This window comes from Equus quagga, chromosome 10, assembly GCF_021613505.1.
Source record: "Equus quagga isolate Etosha38 chromosome 10, UCLA_HA_Equagga_1.0, whole genome shotgun sequence".
Taxonomy (NCBI): Eukaryota; Metazoa; Chordata; class Mammalia; order Perissodactyla; family Equidae; genus Equus; species Equus quagga.
The window spans coordinates 48,932,196-48,958,208 of NC_060276.1; positions in this window are offsets into that span (position 1 = coordinate 48,932,196).

Sequence of the window (26,013 nt, forward strand, 5' to 3'; positions counted from 1 at the left end):
GTTTCAGCTTGCCTACAATCTCCTATCATATAATACCCAAAGGGAACTAAACATAATTTTCTAGATACTACTTGACAATTCATTTTGAGTATATACTTTTACTAAAAGAACCAAGAATAAATTAATTATTTGGCAACCACAGCACATTTTTGTCTGAAAATGGAGTTCCCTCCTGATTAGAAGTCTAAAAACTTGTTCATATGTTTTCTCTAAAGTGAGGTTTTCTTGATCCTATGCTAGTGACTTTGGGGCTTTGAATGCAGGTACGGGATTTTATCTGAGATTCAATTTATCATCTTAGCCCAATAAGAACTTTCTTGATTCTGATTTTATTATCCAGGGTATTTGTTACCCTTTCTAGCTTTTAGTCAGCTTAAAATTTTGTAACCATGAATCCTCAATCTTAGTTCAAGCAATTGGTAAAACTGTAAGAAAAAAATTGTTGTACTTTGACATGCTATATGATACATCTCTCCATTTGACATTGACTAATCAGCGTCTTTTAAATAAAATCATTCAACCAGCTACAAATCCACCTAATTTTATTAGCAAGTAGCACATATATTTTCGTCCTGTACTCAAAGACATCCAAGAGAGCTTGCCAAATGTCTTACTGAAATACAGATAACACTGTCTACAGAATTTCCTTCATCTATCAGTCTAGTGACCCTGCAATAAAAGGGAAATAAGGTTAGAAATTATTACAAGATGAAGTCATTCGAATCTATCCTGGATCATTAGGCAAGCCTCAAGAAGAGCAGCTATAAATGAAATCAAGGAAAGCAAATTTAGTTAGAATTGTGTGGACATGAGCATAGACTGTTAGCAGTCAAGGCTTTCTCATATAACTCACTACTAAAGGTGCTACTAGAATTCAGAAAGGATTCCCCTTTACTGGACCTCTCAGGGTACAATTTGTCCCCTAATTCCACTGGAAATGCTTTTGGTGATTAACCTTTTCTCTGGTTGCCTTCCAGAAATCAAAAAAGTTAAGTGAAGCAACTCTTTTGCTACAAATTCCCCAAAGAATGTCTAATGATTATAATTCTACATAAATAACCTTGTTTATTTTCACTGTCTGTTTCCTCTGATATCATAGAAAAACAGAAAGCACATGCAGTTGGAAGAGCTTTAATAAAAATCCATGTTGTAAAAAGAGTCCCTGTGCTTTTCAGTGTTTATATTCTGTTTGTCATCACTCTTGTTAATAACCTCTTCTTGGGTAACAGAACAATGCTTTGGCAATGACCCAGGGTATTCTGTAAAGATGTCATGGTTAATTTAGATAAATATTAGATTTTTCCACAGCTTCTGGCAGCAGAGGTTGTTGTTCAGTATCAATGCTTATAGCAGTACTAAATATTCTCTGTGAGTGTGTGTTGGCCGGAAGATAACCTGAATATAATATAGCCCATCTAGTTAAGGCTAGCAAGAGAGTGATTGCTTTCCCATGCCACTTTTTCAGAGTGTCTTTATTCTTCTGTCTATGACTCTCTCTTTAGAGATTTTTCTCTGTTCATTTCAATTGCTATTGGCTCTGGAAGTGGAAGAGATTGTCACCCCTTTGACTCTAGGCTCAAAATATGAATAAACAGCCTTTTTTTTTTTTCCTTTTCTACTGATTTCTCTCTAAATGTCTGTATTCATTTCCATAGATTTAACCTCCCTTGTTAACTCTTGAGTGTCTATATGAGTTCTTAGGCAGCTCCTTATACACATATCTATTCCACTGAATATTGCTTACTTTTTCCTGATGCACAATGCCTTCCTACCTGTTTTCCAATTTTTCATCTCTACACTCTTGGCTGTTAATTTTTTAGTAGTTTATTTTTTTTTAACCTTTTTCTCTACAGATATTTGATTCATTAGTGTCATTAATTTTCTTATTATTTCAACTAATTACAATAGGATAACTGAATTGCTAAATTAGAGGTGTATGTTATTACTAGAAAAGGGCATTGGTGACATAGAAGAAGGGACATCTAATTGCCTGGATCATCAGGAAAGGATTCTCAGAGGAGGTAGCATTTGTGCCCAGACTTCAGGGATAAATAGAACTTTACAAGTATAAAAAAAAATGGAGGACATGGGAGGCAGAGGAAATGCTGTATGTAGGGGTATGTAGGCATGAGGCAGGATGGTATGTGTGGGGAAATCTTAACAATTCAGGATGACTAGTATAAAGTGAAAAGGGGAAAATGGCTGGAAGTGAGGATAGATGAACATAGAATCTAGATCATGGAAAGCCTTATATTTAAGTGGATGATGTGGAACACTGAATAAATTTTGGGAAGAAAGTGACATGATTAAAGTTGTATGTTAAAAGTGTCATTCTGTGGCTAGGTTGGAGAATATATTGGGAGTGTCAAAGCTGTAGGCAAGAAAGGAATTATTGAAATAATTCCAGTGAGAGATGATGAGGACTTGACCTAAGGCAGTGGCAGTGGACATGGAGAGAGTAGGGTAGGTACAAGATAAATTCAGAACTTGATGATTGCTTCTGTTCCAGGGGATATTTAAGAAGGAAGAATATAAGATCACTCCCTAGTTTCTGGCTTAGGTGACAGGATGGATGATGATGCCATTCAGGAGGGTGGGGCGATATGTAAAGGGAGGACAGAGTGGGGAGAGATGAAAAATTCAGATTTAGGGATATTTGTTATGAGAGGATATTGGGACAAGCAGAGGGGAGATATTAAGTAGAATTTAAGCCTAGAAAGTTTTAGGTACAGATGTGGGAATCATTAGCATAATCATGGTATTGAAGCTCAAGAGTGTATTTGAGATTGCTTAGGCTGAGTGTGTGGAATTGAAGAAATAAAGGAATGAGGATAGTGTCCTGGAGAATTTCTCAAAGTACACAGTAGAGTTACTCTTCATCTTGTGGAAATTCTTGATTATTTTAGAGGGTCCCTAATTATTAATATATCATTATATCACAATTTCATTTAAAAGTTAAAAATAAATGACCATGTATCTCAGGGTTCTGTCACTTTTCCACATATTTAAAAACAATTCGTCTTCAGAAAAAATTGCTTAAATTATTCTAGTGTTAGAAACTTGGGTATACCTTTGTCCTTCAGTGTTATAGGATAACACTTACCTAATATTTCAATTAAAGTGGCTCAGGTCTTTATCTCAAAAATGATAAGGTACTCGGCATTCTGCAATATCTAAAGATTCTCATGAGTTTTTTTTTCTTTTAATTCTTTTCCTCTCTGCTTCTGAATTTTCAATACATTCCTCTTTTGTCTCTTATTTCTCTTTCTTTTTTCCTCAGCTTTGTGTACCTAAACATAGAGCATTGTCCTTTTCCCCTGGTTTCTCCAAAGTCCTTCACATATGGTGGTTGTGTATGGTACACATTTACTCAAGTTTCAGGGGCATAATGTGTGGGAGTTTTTATCACAAAACTACACAGCAAAGAAGTAAAATTGAATAGTGGAGACTTTTGTCCTTAAAAACTTGGGGGCTCTATCAGTCACAGGAGATATTTTTGGCTGACTTTCTTCCTCAAAAGTCCTGGTCTCTTTCCATATTTTTTGACTCATTCCCTATCCATGTGTACTGATTAAGATACAAATTCTGCAGCCTCATTGCATCAGTTTAAATTCTGGCTTCACCACTTGCCTGTGGTCTGATATTGAGAGAATCATCTAATTTCTCTAAGGCTCACTTATCAGTAAAATGAATATATCACATTCCTCATAGGATTGTACTGAGGATTAAATGAGCTAATATACGTAAAGTGTTTAGAATGATGCCAGGCAAATGCCCAGTATGATGTTAGCTATTATTATTTTTATTGGTATTATTGTTACCTTACTTATTACCTCTGATTCTTACCACTTCCTTCCTACAAAGTCCTCTCTCTCTATAAAATCCCAAATCCCTACAAGTTTTTATGAAAAAGAAGTCAGTTGCCTATAATAGTAATGGGCCAAAATGTGTATTAGACATAAAAAAAATTTAAAGAGATATTTATAAAGTTGTTAGGCACTCCTCCCAGTCAGGAACCTTATAAATGTTTTATAATTTATAGATAGTTTTTTTGGTTATAGAAAACATATCTAAAAGATATTTGGTCCAAGAGAAGTTAGTTTTTATCTGAACATGAAGAATTATCTCTTAAATAACAGAGAATGGGAAAACTAAGAAGAGAAAATTCTATTTACATTAAGTAGGTTCACAACTGAAAAATTCACTTGTTACCACTTTTTTCACCTGAGGAAATGCACATCTCTTCTCTGTCCTCTGCCGTGTCTGACCTGAGTTTCACTTATCAAAATGGATGCTGCTTTTTTAGGCATGGTATGAAAGAGGAAGTGTCCAGGGAGACCTGTCTCTATGCTGGCATTTACTAAGATTTTCTAAAGTATTCGTATTATATCACAAATACATTTTACTCAATCTGATATACAAATCACATCTCAGAGATGTTTTGTTTTTCATTTAAAGGAAATTTTCAGAGAGAAGAGGAACAGTATGATAAGAATAACACTCTTTTCCTTAACGTATCTACTTATCACAGCCCATTATAGCTCAGATGTACTTCTTTAACATTAACAATTGAAGGTGGTATTATTCAACAATAAACTACTCTTTTATACCTGGTTTTTGGTGAATGAGTAACTAAAATTCTACTAAACTGCTATTAAGAGAGAAAATGACATAGGGAAAAATGCCCGGCTTTGTAGTCAGGCAGACTTGTATTTGAAGTTAAGTCCTACCACTCATTAGTTGTGTATTCTTGAGCAATTTAGTTGATTATTCTAGGCTTCAGTTTCCTCATCTGTGAAATGGAGATAATATTACATACTATAAAAGTTTTTGTAATGATTACTATAATGCATATGAAGTACCTAGCATAATTTCTGGCTCATACCAGATGCTGAAAAAGTTCTAGTGGTGAGTATTATAAAGAATATTTATTTGTTTGAAAATATTTATTTAGAACATCCCATATGCTGAGTACTGAATTAGCTAGTAGATGAATAAATTGGACATGTTCCCCAGCTTTGTAGAAAGTCATCATCATTATTATTGTTGTTATTAACTCCCATATTTAGATTATCAATTTTCACAGACTAGGAGAGTAAAAGAAATTCATTATAATATTTATAATGAGCATAACTTAATTTGTACGAGTTTCAGATGATTCTCTACCAATTTTAGGGCATATCCTGGAAGCATATTTTTTAAAGAAAGTTTTACTGAAGTGTTTTGAAATACAGAATAAAACATTTTCAGGATATTTTAAGTTTCTGATATTTTGGGTTCTGGATAAATTGAAGTACAGTAATATTTTAAAGAAAATTACACATATGGGATTAACAATTATTGCCTTCAAAAGCAAGAACAATAATATAAATTTTTTAAATATCTTTATTTTGTTTGAACATTATTTATGTTTTTCAGAACCTATCCCTGAAAATGTATCTTGTAACTAAGCATTTAAAATATGTTTAAGGACCTCTGAGAAATGAAAATTTTTCTAAGTTTGAGATATCAAGTGATATTATGCTTATTATTAAGTAAAATACGAACAGCTAAGTTTTTTTTAGCTTCTTCTGTTTTCAGTTATTGTATTAAGTGCTTTTCATGGATTTAAGTCCTTCATTCAAAGTTCACAGTGCACCAGAGCCCTTCAAAAGTGGCTTCTTCCCTGCCCAAACTGGCAGATGGCCCCGGCCGGCAGCAGAGCTCCTCCAAAGTGGCTCCTGCCCCAGGTGCCAGCCCCGCACACCAGTGCACCAGCAGCAATTGTGGTCCAGGCATAATAGAATGTCACAGGCAGCCGACACAGGGGACACACCTCAGCACCTGGCTCTGGTGACCAGGTAGGATGGGGCTACTACATCCTACAGGATACCTTCTATATAAAGCCACCCTTTCATTATTGGGAGATGTAGCTGATCTACCTAATACATAGAAACAAATACAGACAGTTAGGCAAAATGAGAAGACGCAGGAATATGTTCCAAAAGAAAGAACAAGACAAAACCTCAGGAAAAAATTAAATTAAATGGAGATAAGCAATCTACTAGACAAAGAGTTCAATTTAATGGTCATAAAGTGGCTCACTGAAGTAGGGAGAAGAATGGATGAACACAGTGAAAACTTCAACAAAGAGCTAGAAAATATAAAAAGGAATCAATCAGAGCTGAAAAATACGGTAATTGAATTGAAAAATTCACTAAAGGGAATCAACAGGTTAGATGATGCAGAAGAATTGATCAGCAATCTGGAAGACAGGGTACTGGAAATCACCCAATCTGAATAGCAAAAAGAGAAAAAGAGTAAAAAGTAAAGGATAGCTTAAGAGACCTCTGGGACAACATCAAGTGTACTAACATTAACATTATAGGGGTCCCAGAAGGAGAAGAAAGAGATAATAGGACTGAAAACTTACTTGTAGAAATTTTGGCTAAAAACATCCCCAGCCTTTCAAAGGAAACACACATCCAAGTCCAGGAAGCACAGAAAGTCCCAAATAAGATGAACTCAAAGAATTCCACACCAAGACACATTATAATTAAAATATCAAAAGGTAAAGATACAAAGAAAATCTTAAAAGCAGCAAGAGAAAACAAACTAGTTATGTACAAGGGAACCCCCATAAGACTATCAGCTGATTTTTCAGCAGAAATTTCCAGGCCAGGATAGAGAGGCATGATATATTCAAAGTGCTAAAAGAAAAAAACTTACAACCCAAGAATACTCAACCTAGTAAGGTTATCATTCAGAATTGAAAGAGAGATAGAGTTTCCCAGACAAGTAAAAGCTAGAGGAGTTCATCACCACTAAACTGGCTTTACAAGAAATGTTAAACAGACTACGTTAAACAGAAAAGAAAAGACCATAACTAGAAGTAAGAAAATTATGAAAGAAAAAATCTGACTGGTAATGGCAAATATATAGTAAATGTAGTCGATCAACCATCTGTATAGCTAGTTTGAAGATTAAAGACAAAAGTAGTAAAATCATCTATATCTACAATAATTATTTAAAGGATACACAAAATAAATAGATGTAAAATATGGATTCACTTGAGGAAGGGGTGGAGCAAAATGGCGGGGTGAGCTGACCTGGGACTCTCTCCCCTCCAAAATACAACAAAGGATTGGAAAAACTGAATTTCAGAGAATAAATCTAATGCCATAACGTTAGAGACCTACAATACCAAGAAGGCGGAGAACAGAGACCTTGCTGACAGCCTCGGAGGAGCGGAACGGGGTAGAAGAGAACGTCACTCCCTCCCCTAGAGTCTGCGATCCCTGCTGCATGGGTCTGGGAAGGAGCGGGGGAGGGGCTGCGTGACCAGGGGATCATCCAGGACTCCTGCTGCTGGTACGGTGGAAACCAGCCACCGGGGGAAAGCTTCCGTGCGTGGGGACCCCATAAACCCAGGGACACAGGGATGGTTCAACATCCTCAAATCAATCAACATGATACACCACATCAACAAACTGAGGAATAAAAACCACATGATCATCTCAATAGATGCAGAGAAGGCATTTGACAAGATCCAACAGCCATTTATGATAAAAACTCTGAACAAAATGGGCATAGAAGGAAACTACCTCAACATAATAAAGGCCATATGTGACAAACCCATGGCCAACATCATACTCAATGGGCAAAAACTGAACGCCATCCCCCTGAAAACCGGAACGAGACAAGGATGCCCTCTATCACCACTCTTACTTAACATAGCACTGGAGGTCCTGGCCAAAGCAATCAGGCAAGAAAAAAGGAATAAAAGGAATCCAAATAGGGAGGGAAGAAGTGAAACTCTCGCTGTTTGCAGACGACATGATCTTATATATAGAAAACCCCAAAGAATCTATTGGAAAACTCTTAGAAGTAATCAACAACTACAGCAAAGTCGCAGGGTACAAAATCAATTTGCATAAATCAGTAGCATTTCTATATTCTAATAACGAACTAACAGAAAAAGAACTCAAGAACACAATACCATTCACAATTGCAACAAAAAGAATAAAATACCTTGGGGTAAATTTAACTAAGGCAGTGAAGGACCTATACAATGAAAATTACAAGGCCTTTCTGAAGAATTGGATGATGACATAAGGAGATGGAAAGACTTTCCATGTACATGGATTGGAAGAATAAACATAGTTAAAATGTCCGTTCTACCAAAGCAATCTACAGATTCAGCGCCATCCCAATCAGAATCCCAATGACATTCTTTACAGAATTAGAACAAAGAATCCTAAAATTCATATGGGGCAACAACAGACCCCGAATTTCTAAAACAATCCTTAGAAAAAAGAACAAAACAGGAGGCATCACAATCCCTGACTTCAAAACATACTACAAAGCTACAGTAATCAAAACAGCATGGTACTGGTACAAAAACAGGTGCACAGATCAATGGAACAGAATTGAAAGCCCAGAAATAAAACCACACATCTATGGACAGCTTATCTTCGACAAAGGAGCTGAGGGCATACAATGGAGAAAAGAAAGTCTTTTCAACAAATGGTGCTGGGAAAACTGGAAAGCCACATGTAAAAGAATGAAAATTGACCATTCTTTTTCACCATTCACCAAAATAAACTCAAAATGGATCAAAGACCTAAAGGTGAGACCTGAAACCATAAGTCTTCTAGAAGAAAACGTAGGCAGTACACTCTTTGACATCAGTATTAAAAGGATCTTTTCAGACACCATGTCTTCTCAGAGAAGGGAAACAATAAAAAGAATAAACAAATGGGACTTCATCAGACTAAAGAGCTTCTTCAAGGCAAAGGAAAACAGGATTGAAACAAAAAAACAACCCACTAACTGGGAAAAAATATTTGCAAGTCATATATCTGACAAAGGCTTAATATCCATAATATATTAAAGAATTCTCACAACTCAACAACAAAAAATCAAACAACCCAATCAAAAAATGGGCTGGAGACATGAACAGACATTTCTCCAAAGAAGATATTCTGATGGCCAACAGGCACATGAAAAGATGCTCATCCTCTCTGATAATCAGGGAAATGCAAATCAAAACTACACTAAGATATCACCTTACACCCATTAGAATGACAGAAATATCTAAAACTAATAATAACAAATGTTGGAGAGGTTGTGGAGAAAAAGGAACCCTCATACACTGCTGGTGGGAATGCAAACTGGTGCAGCCTCTCTGGAAAACAGTATGGAGATTCCTCAAAAAATTAAAAATAGAACTACCATACAATCCAGCCATCCACTACTGGGTATCTATCCAAAGAGCTTGATGTCAGCAATCCCAAAAGTCCTATGTACCCCAATGTTCATTGCAGCATTATGTACAATAGCCAAGACATGGAAGCAACCTAAGTGGCCATCAACAGATGAATGGATAAAGAAGATGTGGTACATATATACAATGGAATACTACCCAGCTGCAAAACAGAACAAAATCATTCCATTTGCAATAACATGGATGGGCCTTGAGGGAATTGTGTTAAGTGAAATAAGCCAACTGGAGAAGGATAATCTGTGTATGACTCCACTCATATGAGGAATTTAAAAATGTGGACTAAGAACAGTTTAGTGGTGGGGCTGGCCCTGTGGCCGAGTGGTTAAGTTCGCGCGCTCCGCTGCAGGCGGCCCAGTGTTTCGTTGGTTCGAATCCTGGGCGCGGACATGGCACTGCTCATCAGACCACGCTGAGGCAGCGTCCCACATGCCACAACTAGAAGGACCCACAACGAAGAATATACAAAACAACTATGTACGGGGGGCTTTGGGGAGAAAAAGGAAAAAATAAAATCCTTAAAAAAAAAAAAAAAAAAAAGAACAGTTTAGTGGATACGAGGGGAAAGGTGGGGTGGGGGGTGGGCACAAAGGGTGAAGTGGTGCACCTACAACACGAATGACAAACATTAATGTACAACTGAAATCTCACCAGATTGTAACCTATCAACTCAATAAAAAAAAAAAAAAAGCTGTAAAATGTGACATCAAAACCATCAAACGTGGCAGCAGGGGGGAATGTAGTGTGTTTACCATGTGCTCAAACTTAAGTGACTATAAACTTCAAATAGACTGCTATACACATAGGTTATTATTTATGAATCTCATGCTAACCACAAGCCAATAACCTATAATAGACACATGAAAAATAAAGAGAAAAGAATACAAACATAACACCAAAGAATGTCATCAAATGACAAGGGAAGAGAGCAGGAGAAGAAAGGAACAGAGAAGAAATACAAAAGCAACCAGAAAACAATTAAAAATTTGCAATAAGTACATACCTATCAATAATTGCTTTAAATTTAAATAGACTAAATGCTCCAATCAAAAGACATATGATGGCTGAATTGATAAATCAATAAGACCCATATATATCCTGCCTACAAGAGATTCACCTCAGATCTAAAGATACACACATTCTTAAAGTGAAGGGATGGAAAAAGATAATCCCTGAAAATGGAAATGAAAAGAAAGCTGGGGTCGCAACACTTCTATGAGACAAAATAACTTTAAAACCAAAACAGTAACAAGAGACAAGGAAGGGCATAACTTAATATAAAGAGATTAATCTGACAAGAGGATATAACACTTGTAAATATCTATGCATCCAACATAGGAGCACTTAAATACATACAGCAAATATGGACAGGCATAGAGGGAGAAATTGACAGTAATACAATAATAGTAGGGGACCTTAACACCCCAATTACATCAATGGACAGATCATCCAGACGAAAATCAGCAAGGAAACATAGGGCTTAAATGACACATCAGACCAGATGGACTTGATAGATGTATACAGAACATTCTGTCCAAAAACAGCAGAATACACAATCTTCTCAAGTGTGCATGGAACATTCTCCAGGATAGATCGCGTGTTAAACCACAAAACAAGTCTCAGTAAATTTTAGAAGATTGAAATCATATCAAGCATCTTTTCCAACCACAACAGTATGAAACTAGATATCTGTTACAAGTAAAAAACTGGAAAAAACACAAGCATGTGGAGGCCAAGCAACATGCTACTACACAATCAATGAGTCAATGAAGAAATCAGAGAGGAAATCAAAACTACCTTGAGACAAATGAGAATGTAAAGAGAACAGACCAAAATCAATGGGAAGCAGCAAAAGTGGTCCTATGAGGAAAGTTTATAGTCATACACACCTACCTCAGAAAACAGGAAAAATCTCAAATAAACCATCTGACCTTACAGCTCAAGACCCTAGACAAAGAAGAAGAAACAAGGCCCAAATTTAGTAGAAGAAAGGAAAGAGTAAAGATCAGAGTGGAAATACATTAAATAGAGGCTAAAATAACAGTAGAAAAGATCAATGAGACTAAGAGCTGGTTCTTCAAAAAGATAAACAGAATGGGTAAACCTTCAACCAGACTCAAGAAAAAAAGAGAGTTCAAATATATAAAATCAGAAATGAAACAGGAGATGTTACAACTGACACCACAGAAATATAATGGATCATTAAGAGATTACTACAAACAAATATATGCCAACAAATTGGACAACCTAAAAGAAATGAATACATTCCTAGAAATATACATTCTTCCAAGACTGAATCAGAAAGAAAAAAAAGTCTGAACAGACTGATTACTAGAAATGAAATTGAATCAGTAATCAAACAACTCCCAACGAACAAAAGTCCAGGACCAGATGGCTTCACAGATGAATTCTAACATCTGTGAATTTCCAGATGTATCAGGGTAATGAATAATTTTGGAAACATTCCTTCTTCTTCAATTTTTTTTTAACTCTTTAAGTTAATACCTATCCTTCTCAAACTATTCCAAAAATTGAAGAAGAAGGAATGTTTCCAAAATTATTCATTACCCAGATACATCAGGAAAGATGCTGATATCAAATTCATTACCTTGGTAGCAAAACCAGACAAAGAACTACACAAAAAGAAAATTACTGGCCAATATCCCTGGTGAACATAGATACAAAAATCTTCAACAAAATATTAACAAACAGAATTCAACAATACATTAAAAGAATCATACAAGATGATCAAGTGAGATTTATCCTAGAAATGCAAGGATGGTTCAATATCCATAAGTCAAATGACATGATACATTCCATTAACAAAATAAAGGTTAAAAATCATATGATCATCTCAACAGATGCAGAAAAAGCATTTGACAAAATTCGGAATCCATATATGATAAAAACTCGCAACAAAGTAGATATAGAGGGATTATGCCTCAGCATAATAAAGGCCATATATGACCAACCCACAACAAACATCATACTCAATGGTGAAAAACCGAAAGCATTTCCTGTATGGTGAAGAACAAGGAAAAGATGCCCACCCTCACCACTTTTCTTTAGCATAGTATTGGAAGTCCTAGCCACAGCAATCAGACAAGAATATGAAATAAAAGCCATCCAAATTGGAAAAGAAGAAGTAAAACGGTCATATTTGCAGATGACTTGATAATCTATATAGAAACCTTAAAGTTTCCACCAAAAAAATATTAAAACTAGTAAATGAATTCAGTAAAGTTTCAGGATACAAAATTAATATACAGAAGTCTGTTGCATTTCTATAAATTAATAAACAATCAGAGAGAGAAATTAAGAAAATCCCATTTACAATTGCATCAAAAAGAACAAAATACCTAAATTTAACCAAAGAGGTGAAAGACCTGTACTATGAAAACTATAAGACTTTATTGAGATAAATTGAAGAAGATTCAAATAAATGGAAAGATATACATGATCATGGATTGGAAGAATTGATAGTTAAAATATCCATAACCCAAATCAATCTACAGATTCTATCAATCCCTATAAAAATGTCAATGACGTTTTTCACAGAACTAGAAAAAATGATCCTAAAATTTGCAGAACTACAAAAGAGCCTGAATAGCCAAACCAATCTTGAGAAAGAACAAAGCTTGAGGTATCGTACTCGCTGATTTCAAACTATACTACAAAGCTATAGTAATCAAAACTGTATGGCACTGACACAAAAACAGAACATAGGTCAATGGAATAGAATAGAGAGCCCGGAAATAAACCTATGCTTATATGGTCAATTAATCTATGACAAAGGAATCAAGAATATACAATGGGGAAAAGAGAGTCTCTTCAATACATGGTGTTGGGAATACTGGACAGCTACATGCAGAAGAATAAAACTGGACCACTTTCTTTCACCATATACAAAAATAAATAATAAAATAAACTAAAAATGGATTAAAGACTTAAATTTAAGACCTGAAAAAATAAATGTCTTAGAAGAAAATATAGGCAGTCAGCTCTTTGACATCCATCTTAGCAATATTTTTTTGGATTTGTTTCCTCAGGCAAAGGCAACAAAAGTAAAAATAAACAAATGGGACTGCATTAAACTAAAAAGCTTTTGTATAGTAAGGGAAAGCATCAGCAAAACAAAAAGACAACCTACTAAATGGGAGAAGATATGTGCAATGATTATCCAAGAAGGGATTAATATCCAAAATATATGAAGAACTCACACAACTCAATATCAGAAAACAATCTGATTAAAAAGTGAGCAGAGGACCTGAATAAACATTTCCAAAAAAGACATATAGATTGCCACAGACACATGAAAAGATGCTCAACGTCATTAATCATCAGGGAAATGCAAATCAAAACCACAATGAGATATCACTTCTTACATGTTAGAATGGCTTTATCAAAAAGACAAGAGGTAACAAGTGTTGGCGAGGATATGGAGAAAAGGGAACCCTCATACACTGTTGGTGGGAATGTAAATTGTTAGAGCAGCAATGGAAAATAGTATGGACGTTCCTCAAAAGCAAAAAATAGAACTACCATATGATCCAGCAATTTCACTTTTGGATATTTATCTGAAGAAAATGAAAATAATAACTCAAAAAGATATATGCACACCTATGTTCATTGCAGCATTATTTATAATAGCAAAGATATGGAAGGAACCTAAGTGTCCATTAATAGATGGATAAAGGAGATGTGGTACTTATAGCCAATGGAGTATTACTCAGCTATGAAAAAGAAAGAAATCTTGCCATTTGCAAATACATAGACAGATGTAGAGGGTATTATACTAAAAGAAATAACACAGAGAAAGACACATTCCATATGATTTCACTCATATGTGGAATCTAAAAAACAAAACAAAGGAACAAACAAAACAAAACGGAAATAAACTGATAGATACAAAGAATAAACTAGTGGTCACCAGAGGGAAGGGATGTGGGAGGATGGGTGAAATAGCTGAAGGGGATTAAGAGGTATAAACTTTCAGTTATAAAATAAATAAGACATGGTGATGTAATGTACAGCATAGGAAATGTATTCAATATTATTGTAATAACTTTGGAGACAGATGGTTACTAGACTTGGTGTGGTGATCATTGCATAATGTATATAAATGTTGAATTAGTATGTTGTACACTTGGAGCTATTAATTTTGTATGTCAACTATACTTCTATTAAAAATGAATAAATATATAAAATATCAACAACCAAAAAAACAAAGTTCACAGCAACCTATTAATAGTCCTATTAATGCCCCAATTTTATACTTGTTTTCCAAACATATTCTATACATATAAGGTACTGTTCTGGATATTTATACTAAGACATGTCTGACAATCACATGGAAAAAAGGATGTAAAAAGAAGTTCTAGATAAGTGGAGAAGAGGTAAAAATCACCTTCTTGAAGACTAGGATTCATTTACTCCATATTGTGGGACAGGAATGTGATCTGAGCCTGAAGGACAGATTTGACTTCACTAGATAAAGAGAGTGAGGGCAGGCACTTCAGTTAGAGAAATGTCATGAACAAACATGTAAATATAAGAAGTACAAAGCTCCAGTATGAATGGCATAGTGTAGTGTTTGTATTTTGGAGTAATGGGAACTTATGTTGAAAATAAAGGCCTGGACCAGAACATAGGAGACCCTGGATACTAGTGTAGGGGAGAAGGACATTTCCTCTCCCCAAATGTGGGTTCGTCTGGCTGGAGAACGAATTAAATTCACATGAGACAGAATAGCAAGAGAAAATTAAACAAAGCTTTATGAGGAACCATGGCCCGGGGCCTTTCTTCCTGAAGGAAGAAAGGGCACCCAAGAAGTGGGGTGCACAGAGTGGTTATATACCCCCAAACAGGGTGTTTCACATGTGATTGAAATGTCCCTCCCACAATAGTCACAAGATTGCCCTGTCGGCATATTGCTTGATGGACACAGCAGGTAGTGGTCTGCTGTCTCAGAGGGCGTAGCCGGAGGCAAGTCTATTGTCTTGAGCCAGATGGTCACAGGTGAGCTCAGCAATCAGTTCCTAGCCTAAAGAAAAATGCTTAATCCTTAAAGAAATGCCAACCTTGGGAGGGGGAGGGAAGTCAGTTACAGGAGGTTACCAGACAAGCACAATAAAATGCAGATTTAAGTCCTTGCCTTTGGTATTGATTAAGAGTTTCTAGAGAGAAGGTCATCTCCTTTCTCCTTCCTGGTACACAAAGGGAGCCACCTTTTATAGATAGAGATTTACCTTACAAATGTAAATGTGTCCTAACAAAGGGCAAGTTCCATTCCTCAGAGCCTCCTTCCCTGTCCCAGTTTATCAAAAGCGATCAGCCTCAAATAATCCTGATGCCAAAGAGACATATCTTGGGGTGGCCAATTTCAGGTCCCCACACTAGAAAAAGAGTTTGGTTTTAGCCTACAGGGTATATTTATTTTTTATCTAAGGAAGAGGATAACATAATAAAAAAAAGTTTGAGAAACATAATTTTATAGATAAATGGATGGATACAAAGATCCAAGTTAACTGGATACTGTAATAGTTCATCTTAAAGAAATAGAGACCTAAACTAAAGAGGTGAACATGAAAATGGACAGAAAAGAAAGATAAACCTTATGGTAGGAAAATAGGGAGAGAGTCTTAGATGAGAAGAAGTAGGGAGCAAATCTGAGATGGTGCGCATGTTTGGTGTCCTAGTGGCTGAATGAAATCCTTAACCAAAATAAGAAATGAAAGATTAGTTGAATGTGGGAGAAAGAAAAAGTTGTGTTTTATACCTGCTGAGTTTGAAGTGACAACCCAGAAATGCCCAATAAGTGTATGAAAACATAAAAATGGAGCTCAAAAAAGAGGATAAGGGTGAATGAAAATAACGGCTGAAGGAGGGTTCTCTTAGAGATAGCAGAGCGTGAGAGGACTCGCTAAGAGAGAAATCACAAGAAAAGCCAGAGTCCGGGTGAAGACGTTGATAGGATGTCCAATTTGCCTACTTGAGATAGAAGGCAGTATTAAAAATTGTTTTATACTTAGGGTCTGGAATCAAGGAGCCGTTGTCTAAATCCTGGCTCTGCCTCTTACCAGCTGTATAAGGAGGAAAGTTACTTACCTTCTCTGAAACTCAGTTTCCTCGTCTATAAAATAGAGATCCTAATGTGATAAGAGAAGTTTGTTGGATGGATTAAATGGAATAATGCATGTCATCAGCACAATGCTTTAAACATAGTATGAGTTCAAAAACTTTATTATTATTATTATCCTTAAGATTCAATGTCCTTTAAGATTAACTTTAAAAAAGATTTTGTCCTCACTACTCAGCCACAACCACCCTTGTCATGGTTATGGATGACCTCTACCTTGCCAAATCCAATGGGCAATTCTCAGTCCTTATCTTGGCTTCTTAACAGTATTTAACGGACTTAATCATACCCTCCTTCTTGTAATACTTTTTTCATTTGGCTTTGGGGACACCTGGTCTCCTTACCTCAGTAGCTGCTACTTTTTAATCTCTTTTTATGGCTTTTTCTTCTCTGTACACCTCTAAATATTAGAATATCCTAAGGCTCGGTTTTCAGAACTTTCCTTTGTCATATGCACTCCCATGGCCTTTAATTTAGTCTATATACTTAACTTCTGAATTTATATCTTCAGCCCAATCTCTCCCTTGAATTACAGACTCATATATTCATACATCTACATGACCTTCCTATTTGGTTATCTAGAGAGTAGCTCAAACATAAAATGTCCAAAACCACACTCTTGATTCCCACCGCCCAATCTGTTCCTTCTACAATTTACTCCTTCTTGGTAAATGGCAACTATCCAAGTGCTTAAGCTTAAAACCCAGGAGTCACTCTTAATTCCTTGTTTTCTCTCCCACCCTCTACTTAAACCATCAACAAATACTTTCAGCTCCATTTTAGTAATATATCCTGTCTGACCACTTCTCACCACTTCGACCATTATTATCCCAGTCCAAGCCACCAGTATTTCTCATCTAGACTATTGCAACAGTCGCCACCTGGTTTCCTCTGCTTCCTTTCCTGCCCCATTTAACACTGTTTTCCATACAACAATAAGAATGATCCTTAAAAAAATTACAAATCATGCCTCTCAGATTTGCCCATGGCTGTCCAAACACTCTCACAGTAAAATCCAAACTCTATAGCATGAGCATCAAGGCTCTGATCTAGCTCTGGACTGTATATTTCACCTCATCTGCTACGATTCTCCTCTCACTCTGTCCATGCTGGATTTCTTCTTGTCCCATGAAAAAGACCAATTTCTTTTCCAGCTTAGGAATTTTTTGTTGCTATTGCCTTTGCCTGAAATATTCATCACCGTCAAAGCTCCCTCATTTCATTCAGATCAGGTCTCTGCTTAAATGTCACTTCCTCAGGAAGAGTTTCCTTTACCATCCTATATAAAATAGCTCCAGATTCACTATTTTCTTATCCTCACTTGTTTTCCCTCATAGCACTTGTTGCTGCCTGACATTGTATGTTACGTTGTACTTTATTATATTACATTATTTTGTCTCTTAACTTTATCTCTTTATCTTTACTTCTTGTCTTTATCTTATCTTATTTATGACCCTATTTTATTATAAATAATAAAATATGTTTATCATTATCAAAACATAAGCTCCTTAGTCAAACTATTTTGGTTTATGTTAGTTATAAGTCTCAAATTTTTGCTAGAAAATTTTGTCATAATTTCCTGGAATCAAGGAAATGTTGAAGCTGGCATACATTCTGAGTTAATGAAAGGTGATTATTTTTTAAAATTCTAATTGTCTGATAAAAGAGTTCTAATTCTTCCTTGATGGTAAAAAAAAATGCACAAAATAAATGCTTCAAAGAGTTTAGCATCTAATCATTTCTGCTTTTTTTCTATTTACGTAGACTCCTTTATAAAAAGATCATCAATATACAATCAAAGAAACATAGAAATATTTACACACATGAAAAAAAAAGCCACCCTAGATTAAGGCTAATCTAACTTTCTTCTCATTTTTATTCATGACGGGAAACAATCTCCAGACCAACCTCTGTGTCTGAAGAACAGTGTAGCTGCAATTTCCCCAGTTTTATTATTCTTTCCAAAATGGATTCCTTGGTCCTAGCTTCTTTTGCTGCTTCTTTTTTTTTTTTTGCTGAAGCTGTTAAGGTCAGAGGATATGGCAATATTTTCTAAATAAAGCAGACATATCTAGAAACTGACTGACCACAATATCCTTTGAGTGGAAGATGCTATTTTGAGGCTATCTATATACCCTTTTTGAAATAAAACTTTCTGAAGGAGAAACATGTAATGATTTAATGATTTTCTCTGGGTCAGCTTCTGCAAGGAATTCCATGATCAATGATCAGTTCCTTCCACTTATGACATTCCTTCCACTTATTACTTTTTTTGTTTGTTAAAACGTAAATGCCTCTAAGAAGATATTACCATTATGTGTGGTAATAATAGATTTATTAGGTCACCTGTTAAAAAGTTTTCAAAAGTAAAGAGAACTTGAAGGCATGAAGAACTCTTAAGAGGGAGACCTTTGAGGAGGGTATAGACGGAAGACCGAGGAGTATGGAGGATAAAGATAAGCTTAGCATGCTTAGGTTTTTCTACCTTCTCTTCCTTTGTTTGTTCGATTGTTCCTTCCATCTTTCCTTTCTTCCTTCTTTCTTTCCTTCCTTCTCTCCTTCCCTCCCTTCTTTCTCCAAGGCATTTATTTTGCACTGTGCTTGGGTGATAGGAGGACAATCATGAATATAGTCCTTGCCCTCATGAAACACTACTTGGTGAGAGGAGACAGATATTAATCAAATAGTTAATAACTAATAAGTACATAATTAAAAACTGGATAAGTGTCTTGAATAGTGATCAATTATGTTGTCAGAGTCTATAATGGTGGTTTATCAGGGTTAGATTTAGCTGAGAGTAAGAGAAATCTATACATGGTGAATGAAACAAGATAAATGCTCTCTCTTATGTAAAAGTTCAGAAGAAGGCCATCAGGACTGATCAGGACTGTGGCTTTGCTCCACAATGTCCTTAGAGACTCAGATTGCTGTCAGCTCATCACTCCTTCCTCCCTAGCTAGCATAATGCTCTCATTCGTATGTTCTAAGATGGTAGCCATCATATCCAGTCTCCAGGCAGCAGAATAAAAGAGGGAAAGAAGACAGAAGTGAATGATGTATTTTATGTCACTTCAGCTGAGAACTCTCTGAGTTCTGTCACTTGAACTAAGACTTGAGTAAGGTAGGAATAGAATTTAATTTGTGTAAGAAGTGAGGAAAGAACATTTCAGGCAAAAGGAATAGTAAGTGCAAAGGCCCTGTGGCAAGATGAAGCATAGTGAGTAGAAGGGCCTTTGTTTCTGTTTTTGTGTATCTTGTAACATAGTAGTTTTGTAGCCCAAATTGTAAATAATCATGTTGATTAAAATCACTCAATACAAAAAGGATATCTTGATAGCTTCTTCTATTTCTAGAAGCAGTTGGTTTAATTTTTCAACGTTATTATTTATATTGCTTGTTTTTTTATATGTAAAATCTCTGATTTTACATAAGATATTTCTCTTGCAACATGACTTTGTCACATCTTACACTGAAAAAATTAAAACACATACACTGAAAAAAAACTCCTATGCATATCTTGAAAATAGTATTTTTCCCTCATAACATGGATCAGGGCTTTTTCATTAATGTAAACAATATTTTGTAATAGAGTTATTTGAAAAATGGTAGTAGTCAGATCAGATATTATTAAATATCATTTTCCTTTTAATATGTGTCTTTTATTAGTCGATAGCCTAACTCAAAGTTGAGAAAAATTGCTCTGCTTAATTTGTTAATAGTTCTTTCATTACTAGGTAGTCCTTAATGCTAAAACTATTAATGATCCTAACAAGAAAGGGAAATTTTCAGCATTTTCTGAAGTCTGGACTTTTTAGGATATACTCTGTTTTCAGTAATTAATTTCCTTTATTACAAACTTTTTAAACTGCCTGATAGTAAGTACTGGGTCACTATGTTTATTTTCCCAATTTCAGCACAGTGCCTTGCTTAAATCTGTCACTCTAATGGAAACAATATTGAATAGTCAAATTTGGGAGCCAGATAATGTATCAAATTAATATGGAATATTTTCAGAATTATTGTCTAATTTTCAGGAAAAGTTAATATATATATTTTTATTTTTGGAAAAAATTTTTGTTTTAAAAAAGAACAATCAAATCAGGCAAGCAGGATGATCATGACATTAGCCATTAAAGTATATACTGCAAAATTTTTCAAATGTCTGTGGCTTCCCCAGGATTATTATTTGTGATGAGGACCTGATCATAAGTGCAATGTTTTATTTTTTTTTTAATTCCAGGGAAGGTCAAAGAACTTTATTTACTGCACAAGGCATTGATTTATTTTTGTCTTAGTTCACCTTTTTAAAATTATAATGTTAAGTCTTACAAGATGTTTTCTATGACTTTGCTGTTAAAGACATAAGCAGCCCCATTTTTCTTTATTAAATCCCTTAGAAGGAAAGGAAGAGAGATGGACAACAAGGAAATTAAACTAATTATTTTTAAGATAATACAAGGTCATATATGTGAAGAGAATATATGTTGTTACACTCCTAAGCTTAGAATCGATGGAAATTTGATTTTTTAGCATGTCCAATAAGGTCTAGATACAGTAATCATCTTGACAAGAATTGATAGGAATAGTCATATAGTTAATGGACTTAGGGATAGCTGGAGAAAACTGGATTAGAAGTTCAAAGTCTGCCATATAACAAATATGATGACTGCCGAATTTTCAAAAGCTCTAGTTCAGGTGTCCTATAGAAATCAGGTAGCGCTAAGCAGATTTAATAGAATTTTGTCATAACATTAACTAGCTTTATGACCTTGGATTGGTGGTTCTCAAACACGCTTTTAGAAATAGAACCCTGATAAAATAAACAACTGAAAGTGGTGATGCTTTGGTTGAAGTAGAGTGAAAAAGTCTGTAGTCCTAGCACTTGTCCTTGCCATTTCCCTCTACAGGCCCCTGAGAGACCTCTGAGGACGCTAGAGGTGTTTCTACAGTCTGATTCCTGGCTAGCCCAGATGCTAAGTAGGGAAATCATAGCAATATCTGGATGGGAGGGACGATGTGTTGTATCAGCACGAAGATGTAAGAGAGAGCATTCTGGTGATTTTGATTTTTTTTTTTTGCTAAGATTTTCACTTATTCATTCATTAATGAATTATAGAAACAGTATTGGGGAATTTAAAAAATCCCCTTTCTAATCATTCTTCTCACCTCATTGTAATGGAAATGGAGTGGACAAGTGAGAGAAGCTACTTTGGAATCTCTCTCCTTGAATTTTGGATCCTGAGACAAGTAAAACAAGAATGAAAGGAAATCTTTGAGTTCATTGAACTCAGCAGTTGTTCCCCAACAATTGAGGAGTTTTTCCTTTCTTCACAATAATTCCTGTCTTTTTTACAAATCTGTTTCTCCAGTTTTCCTATCCACCCTGCGAGCTCTCTCTCTCATTCAACAAACTGCCCCTAATTGATATGCATCCTCAGTAGCCATGACTATGAAAAACTGATGTTCAAGGGCCAAGATTTGCACAAGTGAATTCTGAGAGATCTTGGGCAGTCTATAAATATAATATTTGAGGTATCTATATCTATGATTTATTTTTAGTTAAGTTATCCCAATAAAATTATTCTGAACTCTAGCAATACCTGTGGTTAATGGGACTCTGCCTCTCTATTCTGGAGTGGACCCTTGGTTTAGTTAACTAAAGATATGCATAGAAGAGTCTTTGATTTTAATAGCATAGCATTCAGTCACAAATTGGGGTTATATAGGCCAGACTCTCAAAGACTGCCCCAAGTTACATCTTTATTCTTTCTACATACTGCCTACTAATAATCTGGTTATATTTTGGGTACAAATTCCAGACGTTATATTTGTTTCTCTTGGGACTCTGAGAGCCCCTCCAAAGTGCTTGCTTTCCGTAATATTCAGAATTCCCTTCCTCAGGGGCATGCCATCTTGGATAAACCCAGATCTATAAGAGCTCAGTGGGAGGTCTCAAGCACTCCATAAGTAGGATAGCTTATCACCATTCTCCCTAAAGTACCCCACAAGCTGTTTGAATTAAGTGTGATGGGCACCCATACTCAGAAGTCTACTTTGTAGTGGAAGAGGAGATGAACAGTCCACCGGATTAATGAAGTCCAAATGATTAATCTGCGACCAAAGGCTTTATTTATGTAGAACTACAGGAAATAGACAATTAGTAGATAAATCTGGAATTTGACCTTATGTCTGTTTGATACAGTTTCAGGTTGTTAGACAACTTCATCATTCTTAATATCATGTATCACAGGAATTGGAAGAAAGACACAAATATTTTGCAGCATAGACTCCTTTCTCTGATTAAATGAAGTTAGGGAAACTTGTTTCTCTGACTCGCTTGTGTGGATAATTTCTGTAGCTGGCTCCTTTTTACAGTCAATTTGGATAGTAAGTTTGGGCTACTGACATGTTATAAAGACAGAGAAATAAACATTTTGGGATATTTGCATAAATAGTAATTGTCTAAAATCAACTTTCACAATTTATTTGAAGTTCAATGATCAGGTAAGAGAAAGGTTTTATCATTCAAGCTGTTGGGAATCCTGGGGGTTGCATAAGCATTTCATGGCAGGAAAAGTAGATATGGAAATATAAGACTCATCATTAATACAAATTAAAATGTAGTAATTGCATCCTTTGTTCAGATTTATGAATAGAACTATGACTTCAATATAGAAGAGATGAAAAAAATTATCTACATGCATACACATGCACACACACACACACACATACAAAGAAGAGGCAATGTTATGGAAGAAACATGATGTTTCATGTATAGCATTGTCTGTAGTAAAGGTGTAGTTAGGGAGAAAACTGTGAGTCAAGATGAAGAAAATCGTTTAGGCTGTTCATATTTCCATTTCCTTTTGATTGGTTATATCTATCCCGTTTTTATTGCAAAAAGCTGAAAGACTGCCTCCCTCTCATACATCAAAGAAGAAGAGGAGCTCTGTAAGAGAAGAAACACACATCCTAAATATCTTTAAAATCATAAATTGGATCATTACTTAATAGCAATAGCTCATGCAAACAGAGTTATGCTGTGACATAGTGAATAAATTACACAAATCACACTTTTTACCTTTCATTGGAGAGATATAATTTCCCTATTAAAAATTTAGTATCAGTCCTTAAGGTTTTGAAGATTAAATTGGATCTGAACTGAACCCCCATGAGCAATTAAACTTACTATACCACATGAATTTTATGATCTTTGGGTTGAATACATTTTTTTGACCTGGAGTTTCCATTTATTTTCTCAATTAAGGGAGGAATTTTTCAATTAATTATACCTATAAAGAATGCATCCTCATTTTTACATACATTGTGGTGCTGAAACTTGCGTCAGCACTTTGTACAGCTGCTCATCTCAGAAACAAGCGGTATACATTAGCTTTTTGCTAAATGTATGATGCTGTTCCTTTGACCACTTAAGATTGGTTGGAAACAATAGTAAAGCAATTATCAGTAATATGTTTTTTGTTTCAAAATATTATACATCACTGAGTCACTGTGAAAGAGAAAATATGCAAAGATTGCTTGGGTCTTTTATGACACTAATGTTTTTCTTTAGATGTGTAAAACATTTGAACTCTAAAATCAATTATTAGAAAGGGATAAGAAAAGAAAGAGAGAAAACAAAGTCGTCAGTATCAGTGAGCAACTCGAGTTGTAGAAACACAGCAAACACGAAAAGGTGCTTGGCAATAATGAGAATTCTGGAGTAAAGCTACTAAACATCCCTTCAGGTGAGCTGTACGTATTTGCTGAGTTCAGGAGCTGTATCCCCATTTCCACAGGTAGTCGGAAAAGAATTGCTATTAAAGGAGGCTTAGTGCTAAAGGGTGAAGTGGGTAGGAAAGCATTTTGTTTTCTGCTGGCAAAGGACAATCTCATAATCCAAACGAAAATCTACTCAGTCTGGGGGAAACCAAATCTATCCCAAGAACTCTGGTACATTCACACTTTCCTTGTCTATTTGTCACTGAGTTGTCATTTGTACCTAGAACACCACCTAGATCAAACATGACGCTCAGATAATATTGTAATTGCTGTGCCTTTTTTTTTCTTTTCTACTTCTCTTCTTATATTCTTTAACTCTGATTTATATTTTCTTTTAAAATGCTTCACTTTCCTTTATTTTTATTGTCTAGTTTTTACTTTTGACTTTTCAAATTTTCTCCTTTTAATTAATCGAGCCTGCTTTTTTTGTTGTTTTGTGTTTTTTTGAGGAAGATTAGCCCTGAGCTAACATCGGCTGCCAATCCTCCTCTTTTTGCTGAGGAAGACTAGCCCTGAGCTAACATCCATGCCCATCTTCCTCTAGTTTATGTGTGGGACACCTGCCACAGCATGGCTTGCCAAGCGGTGCTATGTCCACACCCAGGATCTGATCCTGCGAGCCCCATCAAAGTGGCACGTGCGAACTTAACTGCTGTGCTACTGGGCCGGCCCCGCGAGCATGGTTTTTTTATATATTGAAATGGTTAGAGGTACAGACTCTGCAGATGGAATACTTAGATCTGAATCCCAGCAACTCTGCCGTTAGTTGTATGACTTTGGGCAAGTTACTTAATCTCTGTCTATCTTATTTTCCTCATTAGTCAAATGGAGATAATAGTAGCAACTGCCCCATAAAGTTATTATGAGGATTAAATGAGTTAATATATGTATAACATTGAGAATATACCTGGCACAGAGTAAGCACTATTTAAGTGTTAATAATAATAATAATAATAATAATTACTATTATTATTTTCATGGTTGTGTCTTTGTTGGTCTTCACTGATTCTTTTTAATATATAATCTATTTTTTAAATCTCTTACAAAAATTCAAACTTATTAGAATTTTAACAACAATAATTTCTTTTACACAATTCCTTTTCTCTTTGTTCTCTCTCTCTATATATATACATATATAAATTTGGAGTTGCTTCGTGACTTCTGATGATCTAATCCTTGTATGAGGAGTTGTGCATTTTAAAAGTCATTAAATAGCCATAGAACTTTGGCCAAATGATACAAAAAGTGTGTCACAAACCATTTATTATGCTAGATATTAGAGTAACTAAAATAAGACATTAACAGAAGTTATTAACCAGAAGTGCCCATTAGAATCAACTTAAGGAGCTTTCTCAAACTGCATATCCCTGGACCCATTCCTTACAGGTTCTAATGTGCATTTTCTTTATTTTAGTCTTTGACATAGTTGTCCTGGAGATATCTCCATTTCAAATATATTTTTTTTAATACTAAAGGATATAGAGATCTCACTTTATTTTTTTTCCACATCTTGCAAGGCGGTTTTCCCAACAGAAAACAATTTATCCTTTGCTCATTGATTTTTTTTAAAATAGAGTTTATTTTTAGAAGAGTTTTAGGTTCACAACAAAATTGAGCAGAAAGTACAGAGTTAACATATAACCTTTGGCCCCAAAACACAAAGCATCCATCACCCACCATCACCATCCTGCACTAGAGTGGTACATTTTTTACAATCTATGAACCTGCATGGACTCATCATTATCACTCATAGTCCGTAGTTTACCTTAGGGTTCACTGTTGGTGTTGTACATTCTTTGGGTTTGGACAAATGTATAATGACAAGTATCCA